This window comes from Xenopus tropicalis, chromosome 5, assembly GCF_000004195.4.
Source record: "Xenopus tropicalis strain Nigerian chromosome 5, UCB_Xtro_10.0, whole genome shotgun sequence".
NCBI classification, from domain to species: Eukaryota; Metazoa; Chordata; class Amphibia; order Anura; family Pipidae; genus Xenopus; species Xenopus tropicalis.
The window spans coordinates 72,431,299-72,447,873 of record NC_030681.2 but is presented as its reverse complement, the minus strand read 5'-3'; the positions used below and the strand labels follow the sequence as shown (position 1 = coordinate 72,447,873).

The 16,575-nt window shown below is 39.0% G+C and overlaps 1 protein-coding gene across 1 annotated transcript in view; it reads left to right on the top strand.

Annotated features, from left to right (window-relative positions):
- Positions 1 to 3,966: 3,966 nt before the first annotated feature.
- Positions 3,967 to 16,575, top strand: part of gja1 (gap junction protein alpha 1) — a 51,615-nt gene continuing 39,006 nt past the window's right edge. Inside the window, exon 1 of the mRNA XM_018093818.2 lies at positions 3,967 to 4,076. The gene's annotated coding sequence lies outside the window, so the exon portion shown is untranslated. The remainder of the gene's footprint in view (positions 4,077 to 16,575) is intronic.

Genomic DNA, 16,575 nt, shown 5'->3' with positions numbered 1-16,575 from the left:
TATTGGCCTAGCTGATTTTTGATTAGAGCTGGTACAGGAGCTAATAACACAGATATGATTAAATGATTAACATTTAAGCTCTCTAGCTTTTGTATATCCCTTGTGCCTAACATTTGATAAGGTAGATCTGCAGCAATAAGGAATATTCCTGTATGTTCATAGTCTTAAAGGAGAAGCAAAGACATAGTTTTAGCAAACAATATCAGCTAATTATAATCACTGGGGGATGCATAAAAAATTGGCATTCCCCCGTGATTGTGCCTTTCCTTCCATTTAAAGAAACTCCATCAGCCATATTTGGGTGCCCTATTATATGTGATCAATGTTTAGACTTTGTGGCTATTAGGAGTGACACAGACTGCTTCTTTACAATTCAAGAGCCTGCGCTAACAAATGGAAATAGCAAAGCTCTGCTTTAGCTCAGTGCCTGCACTCTGATCACACTTGACAAGAGGACTCCTCAATTGACCCTTCACCTTGAGGCACCCCACTGAACCCCCTTGTTGCATACCTTAAAGGAACAGTAACACCAAAAAATGAAAGTGTATAAAAGTAACTAAAATATAATGTGCTGCTGCCCTGCACTGGTAAAAGTTGTGTGTTTACTTCAGAAAGTCTACTATAATTTATATAAATAAGCTGCTATGTAGCCATGGAGGCAGCCATTCAAAGGAGAAAAGGCACAGGCACATAGCAGATAACAGATAAAACACTATTGTATTCTACAGAGCTTATCTGTTATCTGCTATGTAACCTGTGCCTTTTCTCCTTTTTTCCAGCTTGAATGTCTGCCCCCGTGGCTACACAGCAGCTTATTATATAAATTATAGTAGTGTTACTGTAGCAAACACACCAGTTTTACCAGTGCAGGGCAACAGTGCATTATATTTTTATTACTTTAAAGCTCTTTCATTTTTTGGTGTTACTGTTCCTTTAATGAAACACCAGGAGACAGAGTTGTAGAAAATGGCCACAGCATTTATTCACATTTTATCAAATAAATATGACCAGCCTAACCCAAGGCAATATTCTAAAGCCATAATTCCGTAAGAGGTCGCTACTATGCTCTCGCTGAAGACTTGAATGAGTATTAGACTGCCTCTACCTACAGAGAGGATGGCCCCAAACTCTACTACCAGCAGGAGCTGCATTACCAACCATGAGAGAAGTTCAGCAGCCCTGCTGCTGGTCCTGGATCTGCAGTAGTAGCATCTGTATCTATCAATCCACCATGCAGTCACAGGAGAGAACCTCCATTCTCCCTCAACAAAAATGACCTGTGCAGTACTCTGGCAAGGTCCTACCGCTGCTGTGACAAATAAAACTTAAAATATGTTATCATATATCCACTATTTTGATCCAGAGGAAGGCAAAAAACCCAACCTGAAGCTAGTGCCAATTATGCTTCAAGAGGGAAAAAAATTCCTTCCTGACCCCCTTGGCGGTCGGAAACATTCCCTGGATCAAGCAATCGTAGTTAAGATGAATTAAATACAATGCTGACTCTCAAGTTTATATCGTACAAAGATACAGAAAGCACAATATAGCAATGGATTCAGGAAAACATCCACATTCAGTTATTAATAGATAATATGAAAACAAAAAGAGAAACTCCTATCATTTTCCAAAATATGCAAAAAGGGGGAGGGTTGGTGGGATGTTTCTACCTGCTCAGAAGATAAGGAAGTGAGTGCTTCTTTTTCTGACATCACATTCCTCTCTTTCTACCCCCCCCCCCCCCCCAGGCCAGCTTTCTCCTGCCTTAACTCTTTCCTTCTCACCTAATCACAGTTGAACCTAGTTCTGCCAATCTCTAAACATAAACCAGTGTAATCTGGCTGCTGGTTATTCAGATCCTTTGTCATGCAGCCTCTGCTCTTATAGCTCCAGGGCTTTCCTGGACTCAAACTGGTAACTTTTAAGACCAGGCCATATGGCCATTGTTTTGCACTGCATGAAAACAAGTTACTGGAGGCCCAAACAGAAATGCACCTAACATGACAGCTAAAAATCAGTGGCATAGCAATATGGGGGAACAGGCCACAGTGGAGTGAAAACATGGATTTACTAATGTGGGTGTGAAATTGCTTGCAGCTACCAAGGATCCCCAACGAGTTTACTTCATTATCCTGGTGTAACTTTTGTTGTATTGAAAAGCTTAAATAGTTATGACAGTCTATGGGTTTTTTAAATGACAGCACTCTTAAGAAATTATAATATATTTTTTTGTTTTCTGAGTTTATGTTAAATTTGTTATTTCTGCAAATGCAGAAATGGTTTTATAGCTTTACAACATGGCATAATAATTTCTCTATAAATCTTTTTGTTTTTTTAATTCACAAATCCTAACGTTCTCCTAACCTGCTGAGAAAGTAGATCATATCCAGGTCCTTCCCCCTGAGCAAAGATGTGTTTCTATTTCTCTTTATCTATGACAGATGCAAAAGTGATTTTTATGTTTTGTTGAAGGCATTTGACCAGTTCATAGCTAAAATAAACCAGAAGAAATTTCAGTATATTAAGAAATGTGTATTATAAATATTCAGGTCTTATTATATTACCAATTAGCTTTAATGTAAATTGTGATTTATATGACTTACAATTACTAATTTATATTTTATTCAAGCATGTACGTTTCTTTCAAATGTACATAACTATTAGTTCATCGTATAGGCTTTTACTGACATCTGCTGGAAATTGTGTGCACTGGTAAGACAAGCACTGCACATTTACTGAAATGACTGGCTGTAAAGCAATGTAAATATTTTATATGCCTCTGTATCTACAAGTTACTGATTGGGAGTTAATGAGACAAAGTCAAAATAGCAGTACAAGGCAAAAAGGGGGATTTAAAATATTGATTTTGACTCTGTAAATTAAAGCACTTTGTATATCTTTTCTTGCATATTAAGAGAATCTTACTTCCATCTATGAAAGGTTCTTGGCCAGTGGCCAATCGAGGAACAGACTGCAGAGGAAGAGGGGGCCTGGACTGCATGGTCTGCTTCCTCCATCTTTCATATAAATCTCCACTAGTAATGGGCGACAAAATTTGGCAGGCATGGAATAGCGGTGAATTTGCGTGTTTAGCCATTGGTGGATTTTTCTGTGAAATAGACGACACAATTTGCAGTGGAAAAATTTGCAGCGCTTCCAAAAATTGCCGCCTGCATCAAAAGAATTATCGTGAGAGTCAAAAGAATTGTCTTGGGCCAAAAAGAATTGTCTCTTGCGTCAAAAGAATTGTTTTGGGCCAAAAAGAATTGTCTCTCTCATCAAAAGAATTGTTGTGCATCAAGAGACTTGTCGTGCACAGGAATATTTTTTTGACGCACATCATTTTCGCCGTTTCGCAAATCCTCTTCACACTGTACAATCTGTACAATCTGTGGTGCTGGCATATTACTTACTCAATAGATTCTTTAATTCTTGGCAATTAAAATGGTTAAAAATGTTTTTTTCTTTGAGCAAGCTTAAGTGATGCCACATGCATGTCTAGGCTAGCACATGCATGTGTGCACCTAAGACCTAAAGAGCTAAAGACTATGTTGTCTGTGTATGAGTTTCCTCTATCTCCACAAAGTTTAGCAAAAGCTCTTCAGGACATTTACAGGATATAGCACCATGCAGGCTTTCTTATATAGTGCATACAAACTTTATGCTCATAAACTGCAAAGCCTCATTCTCAACAAAAAATAATCAAAATAAATCGAAGTTCATACATGCGCTTTATTGCTATTTTTTTCTGAATTGTCATCTTCTTTGGACTATTTTCAGCTTTCAAATGGGAGTCACTCACTGACCCCCAACATCAAAAAAACTATTGCTCTGTGAGGCTACAATTTTATTGTTATTGTTAATTTGTGTTACATAACTTTGAATTTTTTGTTCATTACCTCACCTATTCATATACCATCTTATTTTAACCCAAGTGCATATTTTAACCCAATATGGTTTCATTGCAGGCAGGTAAACCAGGTATGTTTGAAAGAGCTTTCATCCAAGTAACATCTCCAACACTTCTTGAAGATGGAAACAATGTATGCAGCTTACTGGGAACGCAGTAACACCTAATGGTGAGTTTGTATAGCATCTCTCTTACTTTTGAAGTCCTAGAAGACCTATAGATGTTTGCTAGTATTCTTTTTTTTATTGTAGATGAGAGTGTTATGTATAGTGAGGTCTTTTTCCCAGGTTGAGGTTGAGCTACACATTGGTTTGTTAATAGTAATTCATATATTTTGAAGAGTGGTCTCTCCAGCACCTTCTGTTTTTTAAGTATACTTTCACAGTTTGTGTTGTGAATTGCTTCAGATTTGGATTGATTCTTATATAGAAATTGGTGTAACTGGTAATAGCACCACTGATCCCATGGGTGGCTGTGGCTGACTCACCTTTTTGTATTGTTGAAAAGTTTATTATTTTACCATTTTTCTAGTTGAAGTCTGAGATTCTGGTTTTCCTATTATTATATTTGCTCCAGTGGAGAAAGGCTTTAGGGTTCAAGCTTGGGATAAAATCTGGGTTCAGAATTAGAGGTAGTAGTTGGTGCAGTTATTGTAAGTTTGGCTAAGAGTCTATGCTTGAACCAAATTATGGGATAGAGGAATGCCTCTTTGGGGATATTAGATAACTAAGCCACAATAAATTGCTGAGGGGTATAAGGGGTTGTAGCTTGTTTGATTTCAACCCATCTTTTCTCTTTGCTTTTCAGGTACCAGTCCAGTGTTCTAACTAGGTGGACAGCAGCATAGTACAAGTATTGCTAGTCCACCTTTGGGTTGGAAAACAAGATTTAAATCATTTATATAGTGTAAATAAAGTTTATTTTGCTTGGCAAACAAAATAAAAAATAATTTGGTATTATTTCTTAGGGTGAAACAATTGGCTCAGTACTGGAATAAGGTATTGCTCACTTGGAAACCCGAGAGCAGGGGTCCCCAAGCTTTTTTACCTGTGAGCAACATTTAAATCTAAGAAAAAATAGGAAGCAATGCATAAATGATAAAAAGTTCCTAGTGCGTGAGTATTATAGGCTGCGATTGGTTATTTGGTAGCCCAGTGATGATTGACAGGATGCTGTTTGGCAGTACCCATGGCCCTTATGCCAAACTTTCTCTAAGTCAAAAGTTCTGCACCTGTTTTAAGGCCACTGGGAGCAATGGGGGGTTAAGGAGCAACATGTATCTCATACAGGGTCAGACTGATCTGTTGTCAATTAAAAGACTTGATAAAATCTCCGACACCAAACATTGGGCTTTCCATTAATAACCACTGGCTCCTCTAAGAAATTGAGTGAGGATCTTGCAGAGAGACTTGCAGAGAGAACAGCTCATTTGCTGGCCAGGGCAATGGAAAACACTTATATGACTAAAAAGGAACTGCAGGAAGCTTTGGCTGACAGTAGAAGTAGCTGCACCATTCCGCAGTGCAGCTTTGCTTACACAAACATGATCTGTATGGCAGAGTGATCAGGAGGAAGCCTTACGTGTGACCTCATGACAAACATCAATGTCTGAGACAGGCCAGAGTGCTGTGGATTGATGAAGTAAAAATTGCACTTTTAGTAGTGATGAAACAAAATGATCAGCATTTGATGACCCCCCCCCCCCCCACCAAACCTTAATAAATGTTAAACATGGGGATGGGTCCCATATGATTTTAAGTTGTGAGGCAGCCAGTGGCACAGGAGACATTTTAGATGAAGAAGGAACAATGGATTCCACTAAATATCAGAAAATTCTTGATGCCATTGTAAAGCTCTCAGCTAAAATTGAAAGGGAAAAAAATCACAAATAAACAATTATCCTGTACATACTTCAAAAGATGCCATGAGCTACTTGAGAAAAGCATACTGAAGGTATTGGAATGGCCCTCACAGATCCCTGACTTGAAAATCACTGAAAATCGGTAGGTTGATGCAAGACAGCCCTACAAGATCTCGGAATTAGAAGTGATCTGTAAAAAAGAGAGGGCAAAAATCTCTATAACAAACTGTAATATGTGATTTTGAAAAATTATTTATAGAAGGAAAGGTTAGGTAAGCTTTTTCAGAAAGGTCTATGTAAATAAAGCCATAAACACTTACAGTTCTTTTCCTAGTCCTCTGTGAAAAGAAACATTGCATTCCTTTCCTCTATTGAGAACACATGATCTTTCCTTTTCTCAGCAAAAATCTTCAGGGCATGGCATGGACTTGTGCAGTTTGCTCCTCTCTCCCCCTCCCCTTCCTTCTCCCTCCTCCCTTCTTTTGTCCCTAAATATGGCATAATCTTAGATTGCAAATATTTATGTGCATACACTGGGGGTCATTTATTAAGTCGCACAGAGCATATTTTTCTGCAAAAAGTTTTTTTTAGCATGTTTTCCCCTAAAGTACTGCTGTGCCAGTCTTTTCTTTTTTTGCGAATCGCAGTGAAATGCAATTGCGCACAAAAATTCGCAACTGAGATTGAGATTTGCATGAGCATGTGTAAAAAATATTTGCAAAAAGCATTTCACAAACTGCGAGTTTATATTTGTGAAGTTAAAATTTGAATAGCCATGGTTTTGCAAGCTGCATCTAATGCTGTGTTAAGTAATATCTGATTTACCATGATTAAAAGGGGATTCACAGCAATGGTCAGTTTCATGTGAACCTGTCCAATCCATGGACTGTCCAATATCCATGTTACAAAGATAACAGCAGGGCCGTTAGACCATCATTCTTAAAAATCATAGAAAACAATTTTAATATTGCTATGGACAGCTGTTGTTTTTAAGGGATGGATTTATAATATGTGCATTATTTTACACACTAAATGATCCATATAATTTATTTTATGTCACATTTGTATGGTAAGATGCAACATGGTTATATGGAAATTTTCTTTCAAAAGATCTGTAAGTGGGATTTTTTAATATTTAAAGGCCAGGGCTTGAAAAACATGCCACAGATCATTAGGGAAAATATTACACTATAGGCACAGACAGAATTATGTGTCATTTCTGGAGAGCAACTTCATATTTTTCTGGGAAATCTGCACTGAGTTGCTATTATGATTCAGAAGCTTAAATTGAATTTGTGGTTTGGGTTATTTAAAAAAAAAAAAAAAAACAAGAAACAAAACAAAAAAGAAACATAATCAGACATGTCATAGGCAGAAGAGATCTAACCTGATGGTCACAGAAAATATGCTTTTGTGAGTTAAAGTAAACTTGAAATGATTACCATGGGCACGCAATATGTGCAAAATGTACTTGGCTAATGCTTCAATAGTCCATACAGTATTTCCATAGAAATGACTGGGATCACATTCTTACTGCATTCCATTAGGTTTAACAGTCCTTTGTGAACGTGAAGTTTTAGCTTGTCCATTTTATGCCAAAATTAAAATAAAGTCCAAGAAACAATAATTGTTGCTGACCTCAGCCATTTTGATATTCAGTTAAGATGTTGATTACATTACCAGTTTCTCAAAGTAGCCAAATAGTTCCCACCCCTCAAATTTCCTTTTGGCCTCTTCTGTTGGCATCATTACCAGAAAACAACAATTTTTTTTGTTTCAACCACAAAAAGGGAATGATGGGCAGGAAACTAAATCAAGCATATGCCATTGAGTTGTATCTGTACAATAACTGTAGGAATGTTTTAAACATTTTGAAGTACAGAAACCATAAAAACATATACAAATTTGCTATGTAGGTACTGGTCACTGCAATTCTCAAGGAAACACAAGGCGTAAGTCTATGGAATAACCCAATTTGGCTATTATCTTACAAAAATACAGATGACTGGAATTCACAAACAGAGTCTGCAATACAAAAAGCACTTTATGCAGTTTACTCAGGTGGCAAATCCAAACCATGCACTTCATAAATGAAGTTAGGTACTGCAATATTCAATGCGCATTTAGAGTACCAGTTATTATATCTGCAGTAAAAAAAATCTCTTAGTGGTAGGGATGCAACTAATCCAGATGATGATTAGGATTTAGCCAAATCCTAGCATTTGTGCAGTACATAAATTTAACCAAATTCCGAGAGTCTAGCCAAACAGAATTCCTTAAAGGAGAAGGAAAGGCTAATAAAGAGTAATCTCAAGCTGCAGGCATACCATCAGTTGTCTCAATAGTGCCCTTAAGTCTCCCCATATTTCACCTGTTCAGAAGATCTGAAGCCAAACAGGAATAAAAAAACGCCAAGCTGGATAAAGAGGATTCCCATAATGCATTGCTCCAGCATTGACTGTGTGGCCAGGATTCTGTAGGTGGCGCAAGCACATTGCATAGTTTTAGTGGGAGAAGCCGGCGCACTCTCCTCCCCTCCCCAGACCCAGCATGTGACACACAGAGCAGGCACACTGAGCAGAGGAGCGAGCAGCGAGCGGAGGGTTGCATGCCGGTAGGGGGTGTTGCGAGGGGGGTGATCCGCGAGGGGGATGATCCACGGGGGGAGGGGGGTGCGAGCGGGGGTGCGAGTGGTGATGTTTGATCGCCACGGGGGGGGGTTTGCGGGGGAATGCTGGAATCCAAGATGGCGGCAGTGACAGGCTGCAAATACACAAAATTAAAAACCATTTTTTTGTGAGCTGTGATCATTATTTTAAAAAATAAATATGGCGATTTGCATTGGGCAAGGGAGCTCTACATTATATTAAGGGCTACTGTAGTAGCCTTTCCTTGTTCTTTAATGTCATGAGAATTAAACATTTTGTTTGTAGATGCTGCTTTTATTTTTCTCAAACTTTAAGGTAAAATGTATAATTCAACATTGAGCCAAAACTGGATGAATCATTATTTAGCTTAATCCAAAAATGATGGTTTTGATATATCCCTGTTATTTAGTAGGATTAAAAAATCCCACTTGGTTTATTTACAGTCTTAGTTGAGAGGCTTCAAACTTTTTTTTACAGCCAGAAAAGATACCAACAGGGTTGCACATTCAAATGGTTTGAGTTACTTAAACTGAGTAAGTTTAGGGGCTCAATGATGTTGCTGTGGGGCTCAGTAATTTCCACAGCTGGAAAGTTCATGTATGAGACACTTATTTAATTCAGTAAATAGCTGCCAATATAAACAGCTGATGTTAAGGTGGCCATACATGTACCAATTACAATCCTTCCTGCCACCATTGGTTGCAAGAAAGATTGTTTGTTCCCTCCATTGACGTTCAGGGCTGAAATGTCAGATATGGAGGTAGAAACAATAGGGATTCTACCCCCACCTCCCAGCCATAAACGCAGATTTTGCTCAGACGCCATCAATGGCGCCCAAGCAATATCTTTTGTCCTGCCCGGCAGAAGAGACAACCAATATTCAAAGCTTTTGGTATATCGGTCACCTCGTCGATCCACCATACACGCACCAAATATGATAGAAAACAAGGTTTCATATGATAATATTGGTGCGTGTATGGCCAGCTTTACTCTATAATAAGCAGCCCTATAAATAGTTAAAAAAATAGTTAATTAATATGCTAATAAGTCAGTTCATTTGGGGGCAGTGGAATTTACCTTAAGTATTTAATTCACTGCCACTGTCAAGCTTCTTTGCATTGTCTTCTGCTTGCTATGCAAGTTTTGTGTGTATCTTTATATGTATGTTGTATAACTTTATATGTAGCTTACACAATTTGCATAATTTCGACTGGGCCCCCTCCTAAAGCAAAATTATGCCCTTCTCCACCCTGATAGTGGCCCTAAGTCAAGTAAGCCAAACGGAAGATTTAAGAATTGTTTTTTAGACACTGGAATTAGCAGAAAAAGGATTGGTAGCAGGTGATCTTATTATCAGCAGAAGTAAGAGACCAAATGAAGTGGTGGGAGAAAGGCTCAAATCTTCTCAAAGGCTTACTACTTCAAGAGCTAGGTCTATTGAATATCTACACAGATGACTTTGGCTCTGGCACACATCTCCAACAATGGTCTGTTCAGGGTCTTTGGAGCGAAGATCTATCTTACCTGCAATCCAATCTTCTAGCCATTATGAGAGCCTTAGAAGTATTTGCATTGATGATATTGGGAAAGATGTCTGCATAGGATTAGACAATGTAGCGACAGTCACGTATGTCAGGTGTCAGGGGGCACCCAAAGCTGGACCTTGATGAGAAACCTGAATTCTATTGTTGAATTTGCCCATACATATATAACAGGGATAATAGCGGTTCATATACCGGTGGCCAGACTTAGATCTCATGGCGTCCCCAGAGAACCACAAACTCACAGAGTTCTTTTCCAGAGTCCTGTGCAGGGAGTTAGTGGTGGTAGACAAGTTTGTTTAAAGCTGAAACAATCTCTGGACATTTATATTTCCCCTGTTCTCCATAATTTTCAAAGTCTTAAAGAAGGTGTTAACTTCCAGAGTGGAGATAATAGCAGTCCTGATGGACTGACCAAGAAGACCATGGTACCCTGTCATGAAAGGACTAATGATAGACAAACCTTGAGACTTCCACACAGACAGGACTTGTTGAACCAGGGCTCCCTTTTCCATCCAGTGCCTCAACACTTAAATCTAGCAGCATGGAGGCTCAGCTCACCAGAGTGAGAGAAATGGGTTGCTCTGAGGTAGTTATTAATATTTTTCCAGATACAGAAAGAATAGCACCATCATAAAATACAACATGATGTGGGACACCTTTTGTTCCTGGGCTTCTAAGAAAGGTTTTTAACCTGTTAACCTAGAAATTGTTCAAATTTTGGAGTTTCTACAAAATGGTTTAGATAAGGGTCTTAGTGCAAGTACCCCAACTATCTGCACTTTCAGCTGTTTAGGGTATGCAACTTGCTAATCATCAGTGGTGATTGTTTTCCTAAAAGCTGCTGTGAGAAGCAAACCACCAGTGTAAGAACAAGCACCTCCATGGGATTTGCCTCTTGTGCTGAAGGTTTGAAGGGGATCATATGGAATTCTGGAATTCCCTCCTCGAATCAGTCGTGCTGGCTGATACATTATATAACTTTAAGAAGGGGCTGGATGGATTCTTAGCAAGTGAGGGAATACAGGGTTATGGGAGATAGCTCTTAGTACTAGTTGATCCAGGGACTGGTCCGATTGCCATCTTGGAGTCAGGAAGGAATTTTTTCCCCTCTGCGGCAAATTAGAGAGGCTTCAGATGGGGTTTTTTGCCTTCCTCTGGATCAACTAGCAGTTAGGCAGGTTATATATAGGCATTATGGTTGAACTTGATGGACGTATGTCTTTTTTCAACCCAACTTACTATGTTACTATGTTACTATGTTACTATGTTTGTGCTAAGTCTCCTTTCTTCCCAAGAAGAAAAAGGGAAGAAACTCTCAAAGATTTTTTCATAGTGGCAGTGGCCTTGGGTTGAAGAGTTTCAATCTCTGGGTTTTTTTCCTCCTCACACAATGTTTAGTGCCCAAGATTTGACCCTCAGACCATGTTTTAATTTTTTACCAACAGTGGTTTTCAGATTTCATTTGAATGAACCAATATTTCTGCCAACTATTTATTTGGAAGAGTCAAGTCTAGAGGATAATATTTTTAACTCTCTGTATGTCTAAAAGTCTGTCTAGAAGTGTCTAGAAGTCTAGAATGTCTAGAATGTCTAGAAATGTCTAGAAGTGTCTAGAGGTGTATCTAGATGCTACTAAAGCATTGCAAAAGTCTGAAAGACTCTTCATTATCTCTTTTGGTGCTAAGAAGGGGCAGGAAGCTTCTATTGCCACTCTTCAAAGATGGACTGTGATAACTGTGATTAAGAAGGCCAATTTAAATGCAAGAAGGACCTGAGGGGATTAAACCTCATTCAGCCAGAGTTGTGGTGGCTTGCTGGTAATTCTGAGCTTTTTGGAAAACGGGTTTCCAGATAACAAATCCTATACCCGTAATTGTTTAACTTTTGTCATAGTATTAATATTATACTGGAAATGCAGAAACTTTGCATCACTTTATAGTTCTGTAAAATTTCAAATTTTTGAGCACAAAACTAGTTTAAAAATATGTATATACACTGCTCAAAAAATAAAGGTAACACTTAAACAACACAATGTAACTCCAAGTCAATCACACTTCTGTGAAATCAAACTGTAGCAACACTGGTTGACAATCAATTTCACATATTGTTGTGCAAATGGAATAGACAACAGGCGGAAATTATAGGCCATTAGCAAGACATCCCCAATAAAGGAGTGGTTGTGCAGGTGGTGACCATAGACCACTTCTCAGTTCCTATGCTTTCTGGCTGATGTTTTGGTCACTTTGGAATGCTGGCGGTGCTTTCACTCTAGTGGTAGCATGAGACAGAGTCTACAACCCACACAAATGGCTTAAGTAGTGCAGCTCATCCAGGATGGCAAATTAATGCGAGCTGTGGCAAGAAGGTTTGCTGTGTCTGTCAGCGTAGTGTCCAGAGCATGGAGGTGCTACCAGGAGACAGGCCAGTACATCAGGAGACATGGAGGAGGCCATAGGAGGGCAACAACCCAGCAGCAGGACCGCTACCTCCGCCATTGTGCAAGGAGGAACAGGAGGACCACTGCCAGAGCCTGCAAAATGACCTCCAGCAGGCCACAAATGTGCATGTGTCTGCTCAAATGGTCAGAAATAGACTCCATGAGGGTGGTATGAGGGCCTGACGTCCACAGGTGGGGGTTGTGCTTACAGCCCAACACCATGCAGGACGTTTGGCATTTGCCAGAGAACACCAAGATTGGCAAATTCACAACTGGCGCCCTGTGCTCTTCACAGATGAAAGCAGGTTCACACTGAGCACATGTGACAGACATGACAGAGTCTGGAGACACCGTGGAGAATGTTCTGCTGCCTTCAACATCCTCCAGCATGACCGGTTTGCCAGTGGGTCAGTAATGGTTTGGGGTGGCATTTCTTTGGGGGCCCACACAGACCTCCATGTGCTCGCCAGAGGTAGCCTGACTGCCATTAGGTACCGAGATGAGATCCTCAGACCCCTTGTGAGACCATATGCTGGTGCGTAGAGATGTAGCGAACTGTTCGCCGGAGAACTAATTCGCACGAAAATCGGGTGTTCGCAAGTTCGCAAGTTCGCAAACTTTTAGCGAAGTTCGCAATTTTGGGTTCGCCTTAGCTGGAGCCAAATTATGACCTCTCACCCCAGAGCCAGCAGATACATGGCAGCCAATCAGGCAGCTCTCCCTCCTGGACCACCCCCGGACCACTCCCTTCCATATATAAACCGAAGCCCAGCAGCCATTTTACATTCTGCCTGTGTGTGCTTGATGAGTTAGCATAGGGAGAGAGCTGTGCAGGGGTTTGAGGGACAGTTTAGGTAGCTTTGCTGACTAGTGATCTACTTTCTACTGCTCTGTATGTAGCTGCTGGGGACAGCTGTCCTTCTGATCTCATCTGCTGTAACCCAATAGTCCTTGTAAGGACTGCTTTTATTTTCTGATTACTGTTACTCTTCTTTTCATTGTGTACTGCAGCTCTGTCTGTGTGTGTTGGAGACAGGTGTGCTGCTCATAGTAGTGCACTAAGCACCAACCACACATTCACATCATTTGTTTTTATTTGTGTTTTTTTACTTTGCTACTGTAATTTATGTAGATGCCAGACGTTATAAAGCAGTTTATTACACAAGTTTAGAAATGTAGTGTGATTTCTGCCCTTTCCAGCACAAAACGCAACACTGTGTCAACAACGTATTTTTCAGAGAAATTTTTGCCCTTGATCCCCCTCCGGCATGCCCCTGCCCAGGTCGTGGCACCCTTTAAACAACTTTAAAATCAGTTTTCTGGCCAGAAATGGCTTTTCTTGGTTTTAAAGTTCGCCTTCCCATTGAAGTCTATGGGGTTCGCAAAGTTCGCAAAAGTTCGCACTTTTTGGCGGAAGTTCGCAAACGGGTTCGCAAACTTTTTTTGTGAGGTTCGCTACATCTCTACTGGTGCGGTTGGCCCTGGGTTCCTTCTAATGCAAGACAATGCTAGACCTCATGTGGCTGGAGTGTGTCAGCAGTTCCTGCAAGACGAAGGCATTGATGCTATGGACTGGCCCGCCCATTCCCCAGACATGAATCCAATTGAGCACATCTGGGACATCATGTCTCGATCCATCCACCAACGCCACGTTGCACCACAGACTGTCCAGGAGTTGGTGGATGCTTTAGTCCAGGTCTGGGAGGACATCCCTCAGGAGGCCATCTGCCACCTTATCAGGAGCATGCCCAGGCATTGTAGGGAGGTCATACAGGCACGTGGAGGCCACACATGCTACTGAGCCTCATTTTACTTGTTTTAAGGATATTACATCAAAGTTGGATCAGCCTGTAGTGTTTTTTTTCCATTTTAATTTGAGTGTGACTCCAAATCCAGACCTCCATGGGTTGATAACTTTGATTTCTAGTATTTAATAAGAATATTTCATTCATTCAGATCTAGGATGTCTTATTTTTGTGTTCCCTTTATTTTTTTAACAGTGTATGTATATATATACACACAAGGAAGAGTGGAGCACACCCTAGAAAAGTGTGAGGCAATGAGGCAATATATGAACAGAGAGCCGCACACACAAGGACTTAACGATAAAGTGAAAACATTTTTATTCGAAAAAATCCAACGTTTCGAGTACTAACTGTACTCTTCCTCAGGGACAAACCAGAGGTTCATATATATATATATATATATATATATATATATATATATATATATATATATATATATACTGGAACAAGGACAGCACTCCTAGGATTTAAAGAATTGTGAGCAAAATGTAAATGCAAAAATAGAAAGGTTTATTACTCAACGTTTCGTTCTCACACAGAAACCTTCATCTGGAGTGAAGTTAAGTGAAGGTTTCTGTGTGAGACCGAAACGTTGAGTAATAAAGCTTTCTATTTTTGCATTTACATTTTGCTCACAATTCTTTAAATCCTAGGAGTGCTGTCCTTGTTCCAGTGCATTTTTTTTATACTAGCACCCAGGTTTTGTTGCTGCAAATGGTATGCACCCTATGGACTGTTTTATATATATGTATATAGGATCTGTTTCCAGAAAAGGGATCTTTACTTAATTTGGATCACCATACCTTAAGACTACTAAAAACATTTAAACATTAAATAAACCCAATAGGATTGTTTTGCTGTTGATATGGAGTCATGCAGCTTAGTTACCATTAAGCGCAAGCTACTTTATTACAGAGAAAAATTAATTTGCTTAAAATAAATTAAAAGTCCATGGGAGATGGCTTCTCATAGTACAGAGTTTCCGGAATAACAGGTTTCTGAAGAAGGGATTGTATACCTGTATATAAAAAAATATATAATAAATATTCTATCTGTAGTAATTTGCTACAAAGGAATTTCCCCTTCTGATTTCCATAATTTATTTAAAAAAATTCTTAATTTTAATAGTTTCCCAGTCTTGTGTTTGAAAATTTGTAAATAAAATAAGAATAATATACAAAAGAGGAGCCCTGCAAAATATGTTAGCTCTTTTCTTTAATCCTTTTTGTGCCACGCCCGTCAAAACTATATCACACATAATAACATAATACTGTATTCTCAGCATTGCTAACTTTTTCCTTTTTTTCTAATACAAAATAACTGCTCATCAGCTAGGAAGCTGGCAATGCAATTTTGACAAAGTGGAAAAGCAGCCGTGTCTTTGTCGCAGACTGTTTGTGAAGGACTTTTGCTCATAAAGCTCTGGCTATATTATATCTATAGTTGGGCTGCTAGTACAGGTTTTGGACCTGTTATCCAGAATGCCCAGGACCTGGGGTTTCCTGGAATTTGGATTACCATAACTTAATTTTTAAGCAAAAAAACATTTAAACCTTAAATAAACCAACTAGGATTGTTTTTTCACCAATATGGATTCATGCAGCTTAATTAGATTCAAGTACAAGGTATTGTTTTATTACTACAAAGAAAAAGGAAATCATTTTTATAAATTGGAATTAAAATGGAGTCCATGGGAGATGGTCTTCCCATAATTGAAAGCTTTTTGGATAACAGCTTTCTGGACAAGGGATCCTATACTGTATTAAATTTATCAAGAAAATTACTTGAAGATAAAACAAAGGTTAAAATCATGAATCTTTTTGTTTAATGTTGGTCTTTCGTTATCGTATACATATATTTTGCCTCAATTTTTTAAATTACATACTATGCTCATGATCTGAGTCTATGAATTTGTGAAAATTTGTGAATATAAAGAGCCTTGTTTGATGGGCTAGCAAACCAATTTCTAAAACTTGCAATTTCAAATCAGTTCTGTTTATTGAAATATATTTTATTTGCTAATAATTAGCGAAATCCACACATTATGACAGAATATGTGGACTGTCCCAAAAATATTGCCAGTAATAATGATTAAAAGAATGTCAATTATATTGGTGTTTCAATTTTCAGCTGCTAATTTTAGACTGCAGATTTAATGCATGCATGAAGGGTGACTTTTATATATAAAACCACAATAAGCTTTCTACTGCAAAATGTGACTAGGGATGTAGCGAACCTCACAAAAAAAGTTCGCGAACCCGTTTGCGAACTTCTCCCAAAAAGTGCGAACTTTTGCGAACTTTGTGAACCCCATAGACTTCAATGAGAAGGCGAACTTTGAAACCTAGAAAAGCCATTTCTGGCCAGAAAACT